The sequence below is a fragment of the Trachemys scripta genome, chromosome 10, assembly GCF_013100865.1.
Source record: "Trachemys scripta elegans isolate TJP31775 chromosome 10, CAS_Tse_1.0, whole genome shotgun sequence".
In the NCBI taxonomy this organism is placed as follows: Eukaryota; Metazoa; Chordata; order Testudines; family Emydidae; genus Trachemys; species Trachemys scripta.
The window spans coordinates 65,213,638-65,227,173 of record NC_048307.1 but is presented as its reverse complement, the minus strand read 5'-3'; the positions used below and the strand labels follow the sequence as shown (position 1 = coordinate 65,227,173).

The window sequence follows — 13,536 nt, the reverse complement described above, 5'->3', positions numbered from 1 at the left end:
CTCAGCAGTGTCAGTGTGATGGTCAATGTGTGCAAAGCCATTCTTAGAACTCAGCCAGGAAGTTCCAGGTCATGTTTTGCCCAATGTAATAAGCATTTTAGATAATATTCCTAAAACAAAAAAAATGATTACATGTATGGCTCTTCATTTTTTATACATGTACTCTCTTCAGCAGGGATGCATGATTTGGTTGTGTGGTATTCAACCCATGAGAGACTGGGTGGGGCTTGTCTGATGGCTTGAGGACAGATGGGCTGTGATCAGAGAAACTTCCTCTTGTCCATTGCTATTAGGGTCATGTATGAGTCTCCAGTTGGATTGAACACTAGTCTCCTTTGATAGGGAATGGACAGAAATAGGGTGGGTCCATAGAAAGCCTGCACCTAATGAAGTTTCTGATGGTTTGAAGATTGCAGAGAACCATTGTGGTTGGTGTCACAATTTGCTGTGAATCATCCAATGTTAAGATCCATAAAATCAACTTGCACTTTAACAGCACAGGATCACTGAACATTACCATTTCCTCTGTGGTTCTGGAGTTCTGAAGAGGAGTCCCCTACAAAGAAACATAAATACAAAATAATATTATGTGCTCCATCCATAGATTTGTCGAGAGGGTCAAACTTAAGGGAACTCTTCCAAATTTGAAAAGTTGAACTTTGGTCGAACTTGCAGTACTTTTATTCAATCAGTAAAGGGTCGGAAGTAAACCCTGGCTTCATAATTCTTGCCTGTAAAGTGCAGATTAATTCATTACAGACACTATCCTAGCATGTTTGTTTTTTATTTGGAATGTATTAATGCAGTAATATTGTTTAGCCTAGTCTATTGCAATTGTGTTCTACTGAGTTGGTTCCACATATTACTCAGATTCAGAGCAGGTAGAAATTTTCCTGAATTTCAAGTTTGTGATGAAATCTTTTATCAAAAATTCTGTTTTCAATGACCCACTTCTGTATTCCCTCAAAGAAATTTTTGTTTTTTTTGACATCTAAAATTTTGTTTTTAAATGTCAATGATATTTTTTTATACCTTTTCAAAATTTCTAAAAAAGTTGCAGTGACTTTTTTGTGACCCGCTCTGCTCATACTCAACTTGACATAGAGAAAGCTTCAAGGGGCTCCATCAAATCTGCCCCAAAGTTCTCCAAACTGTCCCAAAGGTTTGCTTTCATGACTCATAACTATTCATTGTTGTTTGGTCTAAATGCTCCCCATGTAATTCAGGTTGATGAGTTATGACTTTGTTTTAAATTACGTTACAGGTAAAATTACACACTCAAAAACCTCTACAACTCTTAGGAAAAATCCCATTTGCTGGGCATCAGTAGGTTTTTCCACTAAATCCCTTAAAATGGACTCAATATATTTGGTTAACCTTAGAAGTAAATGCAAGATACATAGTGGGTTGTTTTTTTTCCCAAAGAATTATACATAATAAACTATTAGTTTTATTAAAGTGTTTTTTTTAAAACAGTCAAACAATCCCGCTTCCCCACAACCATATCTATTCAGAAATAAAGTTTTTCCCAGGAGTGAGATGACAACTGTGGTGCCACTTACTCTGTTGCCCCACACCAGCCCTTCATTTCAGTGCTGGTTTGGTGGCAGGGTCCGGAAGGTGGCAAGCTGCAAATGCATATTTATCCAGCTGAAATATCTATACCCTTGGCAGACTCAAGAGACACTGGTTCTGGCAGATGTAGACTACTCTGACTATTTAGCACAGTTGTGCAGTTAATGGGCTGTTGGACAATTTTGTCAAATTTGCTATTTTTTAGTGACTTGTCTATAATTCTAGGAAAGGAACATACTGTTAGCCATTTGTGAATAAGTGGAAATTTTCTCGGTCTCATAAGAAGCACTTCTGTGGTTAAATGGGGTTGTTTCTCATGTTTGTTTATATGTTTCCTGTATAAAATCTCTATTGTGACCGTAGAATGATCCATATACTTACCCATTGGTGGGCGCTTTTTTTTTTTTTTTTTTTTTTTTCCCAAAAAAGTGCTTTAAGAGGCAAGGGGCTTAATTACTGTTATGCCTAGTTTACATGTCGTTAATTTAAATAAAATAGGATGCCTGTAAATACAGCAGGCAGAGCTAAAGTTTCATGTGTGTACATCTAGACTTTACATAAATCACAGGTATATAAATGTGATAGTGATAGCTAAGTGTTAAACTGCTTTTATTTTTTACTTTGGCCCACCTCACCTGCACTCTGCTCACTAATCTCTCTTGGGGCTGCGTTTAATAGACTCTAGGGCAGCTCCAAGCAGCTGCTATTTAAATAAGCAAAAGAGAAACTTCTCTCCCCCTCATCCCCCACATTAATGGTCTAAGGTGCAGCAGAGAATATTCAGTCCTGCATGTATAGCAGATAGGTAAACAGAAATTGCATATCAGGCCTATAGATGGGGGCTGGTTACAGTTAGAAAGAGGAGACTCTCAGATTTCTAATGGGACAACACTTATATTTTGACCTGAAAATCACAAAATCATTCTGTTTCGAATGTTTTTTGGGTAACTTTTGGATCTTTTTAAATTTTATTAGTTATCCTTTTCATCTTGTACAGTAGGAATGATAGAGTATAGTATTGAGAGAGCACACCTTTACGAGGGGGGGGGAAATGAATAGTACCAATAATTTTTTTAAAAAGCATTTTCTTTTTAAATGCTTTTTTAAACATGAAATGCAATATGCAGAATGTGGTACTAAAGACTATATTGGTCGTTGCTTAGGGTGGAATGCATGATGCACTCATCTCTTTTGCATCCCATATAAATGGCCATCCAAGTTATCACAGCATCATGTACTGATGCATATAAAATTATGTACCCACCCAGTGAAATGCATGTCTCTGAGAGAGGCTGTCAATTATCCAAGAAAACTTTGCCTTTTAAAACTGATTTATTTCAGAATTCTAGTGTCAGTCTGCTCTATAACAAAATACCAAATGTTCGGTATTTTCTTCTTGTAATCTAATCTAATTTGTATTAAAGCACCACACTGGCAGAATTTTCATAATTTTTTTTATACAGGCAACCAATAGAAAATACATATGTGCTGCAAATACAGTAGCTTGTTCTGACCAGAAAGTCTTAAAACTTTTAAACTAGTTACAATGGAGAGTGGTAATCCTTTTGGTTAAACCTTCCTTCCCATATTATGTTTGTTGTTATGCAACATTTTTCACTTTCAGCTGAAAACAGTTTCCCCAGAAAATAAGCTAGACCTAGCTTTGTGGAGATGGAAATAAGGGGATGGTTTTACTGACTAAGTAATCGGTTTTCTTCTGACTCTAAACAAGCAGTAGTTAGAATGAAACACTAGAGATAACAGTAATTTACTAATCAGGAGAAAATCATTTGTTACTGAAACATACCCCATGTTCATTGCAAAATGGATTTAAAGCACAACTTAAAATATTGGCCTAAGAACAGATGCTCACAATTGTAAATGTAACATTTGCATATATATATGATAAAGTGGTGGAGAGCGAATTTTACTGATTGAGGTCTCTGGAGGGCAGAGATGATAGCAAGAAATGAGTGGCTAAAATTAGCTAGCCACTAATGTCTGAATGGGAACACTGAGATTCTAAACAGATGGCCACGCCACGCCCACCTACTAGGGAAAATAAAATTGGAGGCTAATAAAACATTAGAAATAAATCCAAATATTATGATGGAAATAAAATAATGTATTTCCTTACCTCTGTTTGCCGACGCTAAAGTGCTGAATTTCACCCAGCAAGAGTAACCTACTGAGTGCTGTAGATGCACAATTGTGGGGTGGCAGTCACAAAGTACAGTGCATCACAGACAGAAGCTTTCCTATAAAAACTGGTTTCAAAAACCTACCTTACAAACAGTGAAAATTAGAGTATTTTTGTCCCATTTACACATTTATGCACATCCTGCTCCTACCTGTTTGTGCTGCATGTGGTAATACACATACTCAGATAGCTTTATAGTGGCTGCAGCCAAGCTAAGTCTGGTATACCCAGATGGAAAAAACTCTGCATCTCAAGTTCTGTAACAACCGACTTGGCAACTCATAAGCGGTGTTCCTGCTGGGAGCAGGTGTCTTCAGTTTGACGAGATTACATTTTATTCATGGGTGCTCAAAATGCACTATAGCTGGTAGCAGGTCAAACAGGACTGAATTTTGTAAAAAGACTCTTGTAAGACTTTGGTAATGAGGTTGAGGTGGTTAACAATGACATGTGAAACTAATTACCTGTTTACTAATGTCACAATAATTCACCCATTTGATTTGACTGGAGCCATGCAGAGCACAGACTCTTCCAGACCTGGTTTCCTGTACAATGCTGGTGTGTGAGCTGTTTTGCTAAGAAATGCCCTTCTACACCACAAAATCATTTAACTGTTACATCCTAGATTTGAATTTGCTGACTGTAGTAGAGATTCAGGAATTAGACTTGTTTACATGCCGCACATGTCGCTGTGGGAGCAATCTGTTTTCACTCAATAGGATAAACTGGACACCCAACGGAAGAGTTAATTACCTGAGTGCTAATGTTTTCAGACTCGTATGTAATGCACAAAAGTATTACTAATACTCAAGTGCTGACTGACTGTAAAATCAAATTATCGCTAAAAGTTTTACTGTTGAAATGTGTTTTGGTGTGGCTTGCAACAATGCAGGTTACAAATGGCAAGTGGCACAAGAAACAAGCAATGAATTCCTTGTCGGGAGGTGAATACAGACTGTTTTCAATTCCTGAAACAATAAAATTTTGATCTTGGGTCACATTAGTTGGGATTCAATTAGCGACCTGATATGGTTCCCTGACCGGTTGCCCTCAGTTACCTTAGGATGAAAAAATGATCCTTCTAAAACTGCGTAAAGGTCAAGGAGAGTTTTAAAATGTTGACTTTTTTATCTTTATTCTGCAAGCTTTTTAAGCATAATAGTTTCCAGTTCATAAATCACTTAGTTGGCCTGAATTTGCTGCTATCATTTGATTTTTTTTTTTTATGTCAAGAGAAGAATCTTTCTAAATAGCCAGCTCTTTCCTACATGCCTGATCTAAAACCCACTGAAGTCAATGATTGTCTTTCTGTCAGACCCTAATCATGCCACTATTGGGAAGTATGTGTGGTCTAGTCCATTAAAAATAAAATAATGCATTACAATAAGAAATAAGTTTCATACCACCATGCAAAGGCAGGGACGATGGTTTCAGAGCTGGAGAAATTGAGGTTGGTTGCCTAATTGTGTACAAAGATCTCCAGAAGTTTGAGGGTGTGCTCCTGAAGATTAGTACCTGTCTGGGAAGTGAAAAATCATTCTTTTAAATAAAGGTACTGAAAAGCGTAGAAGGCTTGATCAAAACTAGACCTGTTGTATTTGTCTGGGCTGAGGCCCATTTCTAGCTACTCTCAAATGTGTTCAGCAGCCCAGTGGAATCTAGGCATGCCTACTTTTCACCAGGCCGGTTCTAGGGGTGGACAAAGAGGGTGGTTGCCATGGGCACCAGTTTCCGAGGTGGACAGTTATGCAGTGCTGCTCAGTTCTTGGCTTTTTGGGGGCATAGGGGGCTTGGTCGAGGGGGAGAGGCAGGGTCAGCTGAACATATTTTCTGCTCTGGCAGACAGAATGGGTAAGGCTGCTCCTGCCTTTCACATACAAGTTTTAAAGGCACTGACCAGGAAACCTCCCCTTTTCACCCAGCCCAATTGTATTAGTGTGTGTGTGTGTGTGTGTGTGTGTGTGTCTGTCTCTCCCCCCCCCCCCCCCCTGCAAGAATAGGATTTAGCCTGTATTAAAAACCTCCTAAGACAGGCAGCCTCACAATTTAGAATGATAAATGTTAAAGTAAATCTTAGAACAGACGCTTCAGGATGAAGTGTGCACTGCAGGTTGCTGCATATTTTACACCTAGGAGATATCAGGAGGGCAGGTTAACTTCTTTTAGTGAAATTATATTGTTCTGAAAAATGATATTGGAAAGCCCCATGCTGGAGTCTGAGAAGCCCAGCGGGCCATAGGGAATGGAAATGATGGGAAACTGAAAAATGGCCCAAGTACTCAATTGACAATGTTGGATGCAAGTTCTAGTTTAGCTTTATTTTCTCAGGAAAGAAGGTGACAACAGTCCAGCACAGGTATCAAGAACTCAGATTCAGGTACATTTCTTCTTATTATAATACCTGCTGTGCTAGGCTTTCAAGCACCCATGAGTATGGGCCCTGCCCCAAAGATTTCATAATCTAAAAGATTCATACTTAATTTATCCTGTTTATGATTTTTGCTTGGTTCAATGTAATCCCATTGGCCCATACTCTTTCATTCTCTATTTATCAACAACAAAATAAACCTGCACATGCAAATTTTTCTTTTGGTGTATAGGAAGACAGAATCACTTTCCACTAGATCTGTGAATATCTGGCTATCCTACATTCAAGAAAAAGAAATGAGTCAGGTCTACTGAAGGCCTTTTTGCCTCAGCCTGCATTAAAAAAAAAAAAAGTGCAATCTCATCACAACCAGCAATAGAAGTTGAAACTAATTCTTTATTTTAGATTGTTTCAGTTACACTTGTGCTGTACGTATTGGAAATGGCACTTTCACATCCAACCTGAAGCTGACAAATGAGACTATTAAGAGTAACTTTCAGGAGGTGATTGTTGCTGTTGGGGAAATCAAAGGAATCAACACCCAGACTTTGGGAAACTTACCTAAACCTCCTGAGTCTAAATCTAAACCTGCTAAGAATTTGGCTAGAAATCATCTGAGAACAGACTTTCTCATGAGATTCCTCTTATATCCTGACAGAATTTCTTGGAATATTTCATCTCTTTTGTTCTCAGTCCCCACAGGAAGAGGTCTCTGAAAATGAGACTGGGTAGGGAGAGAGATCAGCAGAGGAAGATCTGTCATCAAAACTATTTTACATTTCAGACTTTTTAGTTAAGGTTCTATAATACTCACTTACAGAAATCTAAGACTTTATTGGGACACCATAAATAACACTAGTACACCAGGCAGGAGTGAAATTTCATATAGCAATCTTCCACTTCCCACCGCCTCAGGTACAATGACATAATAGCAAAACAGATAAATTATTATCACTAAGATAAAGATATATCACCACCTGTTGGTAGACGTGCTGTCTGCACTGTTCATTACAGTTCACTTTGTTTTAGAGGAAGGTATGGGTCCGTTCTTAAACCAATGTGCCCATCCCTACTGGTATGATCCTACTTAGAAATGAGCCAAATCAGAGCTCTTTATTTGAAACACCCAAACTTCGGGTCAGATTCAATGGATTCCAGATCCAAAATGCCTCAGTTTCATTTTGCAATCACAGTCTGACTAACAACATTTTGCAAAGTCCAAATGGTTTGTGGCACCATGCCTAGCCTTTGGCTCTGAGACGGGGAACCAGCCACAAAGCAAATCTGGTAAAAATGATGTTTTGATTTGAGTGGAAGGCATTTTACCACTTGGCACCTATCAGAGGTAATTAGCTATAAACCCATTTTAAAAGTAGCCCACCAAAGGGCAGGAGACTTGTAAGAAGTTAGTCTTCTGCTAACAGGGATTCCCACTAGAGAAGAGGCATCATGAAGTGATCAAGGGTGGCTACTGAATTATCCAAAATAATCTGATGTGAAACTTATATCATGTTCCTATTTTTGAATGAAAAAGCAAGAGGCCTACGCATGTCTAAAGTGCAAATTTCTTTCCATTTTGAAGCAAAAGGGTGAGGGGTCAGTAGAAGTCAATGATGAAATCAAAGGCAACCAAATTTCATAGGGACCAAAGAGAACAGTAATTAGGCAAGGCTGGACAAGCAGAGATCTCAGAGCTGATGGAGGTGGAGGAACATGGTTTCAGGGAAGACTAGAAGCTGTAGAAAGAGCAGAAAGAAAATACAGATGGAGCTATTTAACCTTTAGTACCTGTGACAGATTCCAATTGCAACAAGATAGAGATCAGATTCAGAAAAGCCCAAGGTAATTGTCAGTAGGCCGCCCACTAATAAGGAGGTGAGCACTGAAACAGTGCAGAAAAGAGGCTTATCATTCTGACTGACTCTACTGAGAGGAATGTGGTCCAAAACATCTGTAGCTCAGATAAGGAAAACAAGATAGTGTGGTGCCGGCTAGGTACAAGAACAAAGACTATTGCAATAATGGTGCCAGGTACCTCGAAGAATGGTGGGAAATTATCACTGATTTATAATTCATGCGGGACTAAATGCTAGGTACCAAAATCTGATAGACTCAAGAATGGGTTCAGGAGCCTGCGGGAACAAGTGATTTCATGCTAGGGCACCAACGATGAGTGAAGAAAGGGTAACACTGATACTGGAGACCAACCAATGAATGTGCCAGTGGGGCAGCTAGGATGGTTTTGGATTCAGAGAGTACTGTCATCAGAGGCAGCTGTTTGGACATGATTCTCATTGTAACAATAAGAGCCACAGCAGAATTGTTGGTAAAGGATGGAGACGGATCTAGCGGGCATGACTCAGATTTGGTGGGATGATTCTCATAAGCAGAATGCCAGTTTAGAAGGGTAAAATCTACATAGGAGATAGCAAAAGGGACCAGTATTTGCTATGAGTCAAAAATTGTCACAATGGCAGCAAGTTACAGTTTAGCAAAGAAGAGTATGTTGAATCCTAAGATGGGAATGGCTGCCCCTCTGGATCCATAGGTCTAGCCCATTCCTGCCTCCACAATAATGAGGGGGTTAGCTGCAAGTCATGTGCTGCACCATTGCATAGGCTGTAACAATGTGGCAATGGTACAGTTGTTCAGCATCAAGCTCCTACTTCATATGCAGGATTCTTTCTTGCAACCTTCCCTTAAATCATTTGTGCAAAGCTTCAGACATTAGGCCTTAACAGCATGATCTGGAGCCCCCTGAAGTCAATGGAGCGTCTTTCCATTGACATAACCAGTTGTGTTGCATCAGACACCCAGTGGTGGGGAAGGGGAGGGAATGAAATGAATTACTTTTAAAATGCCAGAGATCTTGAACCCGTTGTAAGTCTCTTTACATGAAAAATAAAGAAAATCCAAATGTAGATTTAGCTGAGAAATTTACACGTTCCCAATTGTGATTGTTACTGGAAGGCCAGTTAGGTTTGTATGGTTGCTTTGAAAGGAAAAAACAAAAACCCAGGGGCAGGGCTGGTGCTACTACTAGGCGAACTAAGCAGTGGCCTAGGGTGGTGAGTGGTTGGGGGCTCCTGGGGCCATCCTCAGGCATAGGCAGCTGGGTAGAGCACCTGAAAATTTGGGGCACCACTGGCTCTTAGGGTATGTCTACACTACGGGATTAATCCGAATTTATATAATTCGAATTTTGGAAACAGATTGTATAAAGTCGAATGTATGCGGCCACACTAAGCACATTAATTCGGTGGTGTGTGTCCATGTACCGGGGCTAGCGTCGATTTCTCGAGCACTGCACTGTGGGTAGCTATCCCATAGCTATCCCATAGTTCCTGCAGTCTCCTCCACCCATCGGAATTCTGTGTTGAGATCCCAATGCCTGATAGGGCCAAAAACATTGTCGTGGGTGGTTCTGAGTATATCCTCCCCTCTCTCCAGGGAAGCAACGGCAGACAACTGTTTCGCACCTTTTTCCTGGGTGAACAGTGCAGACGCCATACCACGGCAAGCATGGAGCCCGCTCAGCTCAAGACAGCAGTCATGAACATTGTAAATACCTCGCGTGTTATCGTGCAGTTTATGCTGAACCAGAACCTGCAAAAAAAAAGGCGGCGAGGAGTAGGCGACGGCAGCGCAATGGCGAGAGTGATGAGGATATGGACATGGAATTCTATCTAACCACGGGACCCGGTGCTTTGTAGATCATGCTGTTAATGGGGCAGGTTATAGCCGTGGAACGCTGATTCTGGGCCCGGGAAACAAGCACAGACTGGTGGGACCGCATAGTGTTGCAGGTGTGGGATGATTCCCAGTGGCTGCGAAACTTTCGCATGTGTAAGGGCACTTTCTTGGAACTTTGACTTGCTTTCCCCTGTCCTGAAGTGCCAGAATACCAAGATGAGAGCAGCCCTCACAGTTGAAGCGAGTGGTGATAGCCCTATGGAAGCTTGCAACGCCAGACAGCTACTGGTCAGTCAGGAATCAATTTGGAGTGGGCAAATCTACTGTGGGGGCTGCTGTGATGCAAGTAGCCAAAGCAATCACTGAGGTGCTGCTACGAAAGGTAGTGACTCTGGGAAATGTGCAGGTCATAGTGGATGGCTTTGCTGCAATGGGATTCCCTAACTGTGGTGGGGCGATAGATGGAACACATATCCCTATCCTGGCTCCGGAGCACCAGGGTACCCAGTACATAAACCGCAAGGGGTACTTTTCAATGGTGCTGCAAGCACTTGTGGATCACAAGGGATGTTTCACCAACATTAACGTGGGCTGGCCGGGAAGGGTTCATGATGCTCGCGTCTTCAGGAACACTAATCTGTTTAAACGGCTGCAGCAAGGGACTTACTTCCTGGACCAGAAAATAACCGTTGGGGATGTTGAAATGCCAATAGTTATTCTTGGGGACCCAGCCTACCCCTTAATGCCATGGCTCATGAAGCCATACACAGGCAGCCTGGACAGGAGTCAAGAGCTGTTCAGCTACAGGCTGAGCAAGTGCAGAATGGTGATGGAATGTGCATTTGGCCATTTAAAAGGTCGCTGGTGATCGTTACTGACTCGCTCAGACCTCAGCCAAACCAGTATCCCCATTGTTATTTCTGCTTGCTGTGTGCTCCACAATCTCTGTGAAAGTAAGGGGGAGACCTTTATGGCGGGGTGGGAAGCTGAGGCAAATCGTCTGGCTGCTGTTTACATGCAGCCAGACAGCAGGGTGATTAGAAGAGCACACCAGGAAGCGCTGTGCATCAGAGAAGCTTTGAAAACCAGTTTCATGACTGGCCAGGCTACAGTGTGAAATTTCTGTTTGTTTCTCCTTCATGAAAACCCGCCCCCTTTATTGACTCATTCTCTGTAAGGAACCTGCCCTCCCCCTTCCCCCAGCTTCCTTTCAAAGGAAATAAAGTCACTATTGTTTAAAAATCATGTATTCTTTATTAATTGATTATAAACATAGGGAGAGAACCAACAAGGTAATCTGGGTGAAGTTTGGGAGGAGGATAGGAGGGAAGTAAAAGGCCACTGAAAAAATTCAATATAATGACAGCCTTTTGGTTGGGCTGTCCACTGGGGTGGAGTGGGAGGGTGCACGGAGCCTCCCCCCCGCGTTCTTACACGTCTGGGTGAGGAGGATATGGAACATGGTGAGGTGGGAGGGAGGTTATACAGCAGCTGCAGCGGCAGTCTGTTATCCTGCTGCCGTTCCTGAAGCTCCACCAGACGCCGGAGCATGTCCGTTTGATCATGCAGCAGCCCCAGCGTTGCAGCCTGCCACCTCTCATCTCGAGCATCCCTCATGACCTCACGTTCACTGGCATCTTTCCTAAATTTAGATACCGTGTCTTTCCACTCATTCAAATGAGCTCTTTCATTGTGGGTGCATTCCATTATTTCCGTGAACATCTCATCTCACGTCCTCTTTCTCCGCCGCCTTATCTGAGGACGGAGGAGGGAGGCTTGAAAAATTTGCAGCTGCTGGAGGGAGGCTTGAAAAAAAGAAGAGAAGTTTTTAAAATGATACATTTTACAAAACAATGCTTATACTCTTTCATGGTGAACAACGCTATTCACATTACATAGCACATGTGATTTCAGTACAAGGTCGCATTTTCCATCTTAATATTGAGTGCCTGTGGCTTTGGTGTTAGAGATCACAGTCGCAGGTCCGGGCAACAGAATTCAGCTTGCATGTGGCCATGGTAAGCCATTGTCTTTCGGCTTCCGCACTCTCCTTTCCCACATACCAAGCAAAGCCCGTTGACTGCTGCGGTTTTCCTGTTAACCTTCAGCAGCAGAAAACAAACTAACCCCCCCCGCCTCCAATTCTCTGGGATGATCGCTGTACCCCTCCCCCCACCGCGTGGCTAGTAACAGGGAAGATCCCTGCTAGCCAAACACGAAAAGCTCAGGGCCAATTCCCCTTCCCCTCCCCCACATTTGGCTAACTGCAGGGAAGGATTTCTTTTCAGCCACAGGCAAACAGCCCAGTAGGAACAGCCACCTCTGTCCCTTTAATTAAATTCCCGTATTTCAACCAGGTTACCATGAGCAATATCACTCTCCTGAGGATTACACAGCGAGATAAAGAACGGATGTTGCTTGAATGCCAGCAAACACCGGGACCATACACTGCCAGTCTTTGTCATGCAATGATACCAGATTACTTGCTGCAAGCATGGCGTGGTCAAGTGTCCTACCATGGAGGACTGAATAAGGCTGCACTGCCCAGAAACCTTGTGGCAAGGCTTTTGGAGTATCTCCAGGAGAGCTTCATGGAGATGTCCCTGGAGGATTTCGGCTCCATCCCCAGACATGTTAACAGACTTTACCAGTAGCTGTACTGGCCGCGAATGCATCCCAAGTCCTCAGGGCAAAGTAATAATTAAAAAACGCTTGCTTTTAAAACAAGTTTTATATTTTAAAAGGTAAACTCACCTGAGGTCCCTTCCATGGGGTCATGGTTTTGGATACTGGCTTGGGAGGGTTGGGAGGGTACTTCAGTCAGGATGAGAAAAAGATCCTGGCTGTTGGGGAGAACGGAGTGCTGGGTGCTCTCCGCAAGCTCGTTCTCGTCCTCCTCCTCCTCTTCCCCGTCTGCAGAATCCTCAGGTGTAGCTGATGAGATTATCCCTGCCTCGGAATCCACGGTCAGAGGTGGGATAGTGGGGGCGGCCCCCCCTAGAACTGCATGCAGCTGGGCATAGAAGCGGCATGTCCGCGGCTCTGACCCGGAGCGACCGTTTGCCTCCTTTGTTTTTTGATAGACTTGTCTGAGCTCCTTGACTTTCACGCGGCACTGATCTGAGTCCCTATTGTGGCCTCTCTCCATCATGCCCTTGGAGATTTTTTCAAAAGTTTTGGCATTTCGTCTTTTCGAACGAAGTTCTGCTAGCACTGAATCCTCTCCCCATATTGCGATCAGATCCAGTACCTCCCGTTCGGTCCATGCTGGTGCTCTTTTTCGATTATCGGCCTGCATGGTTACCTGTGCTGATGAGCTGAGCTATCTGTGGTCACCTGTGCTCTCCACGCTGGGAAAACAGGAAATGAAAGTCAAATGTTCGCGGGGCTTTTCCTGTCTACCTGGCCAGTGCATCCGAGTTCAGATTGCTGTCCAGAGCAGTCACAATGGTGCACTGTGGGACAGCTCCCGGAGGCCAATACCATCGAATTGCGGCCACACTAACCCTAATTCGAAATGACAATATCCATTTTGGCGCTACTCTGCTCGTCGGGGTGGAGTACAGAAATCAATTTTAAGAGCCCTTTATTTCGAAATAAATAGCTTCGTTGTGTGGACGGGTGCAGGGTTAATTCGATTTAACGCTGCTAAATTCGAATTAAACTCATAGTGTAGACCAAGCCTTAGTGTCCACCCTAC

At 42.6% G+C, this 13,536-nt stretch overlaps 1 long non-coding RNA gene across 7 annotated transcripts in view; it reads left to right on the top strand.

Annotated features, from left to right (window-relative positions):
- LOC117883925 overlaps nt 1–13,536 on the top strand; it is a 241,371-nt gene that overhangs the window by 76,842 nt on the left and 150,993 nt on the right. For 4 of the 7 annotated variants that reach the window (XR_004647442.1, XR_004647440.1, XR_004647438.1 and 1 more), the window contains 2 exons: nt 6,104–6,152; nt 9,594–9,646. The exons of 2 other annotated variants lie outside the window; for them this stretch is intronic. This is a non-coding gene — a long non-coding RNA (uncharacterized LOC117883925). Of the gene's footprint in view, nt 1–6,103; nt 6,153–9,593; nt 9,647–13,536 lie in introns of those variants that run through there. One more of the 7 variants, XR_004647439.1, reaches the window with a different exon arrangement.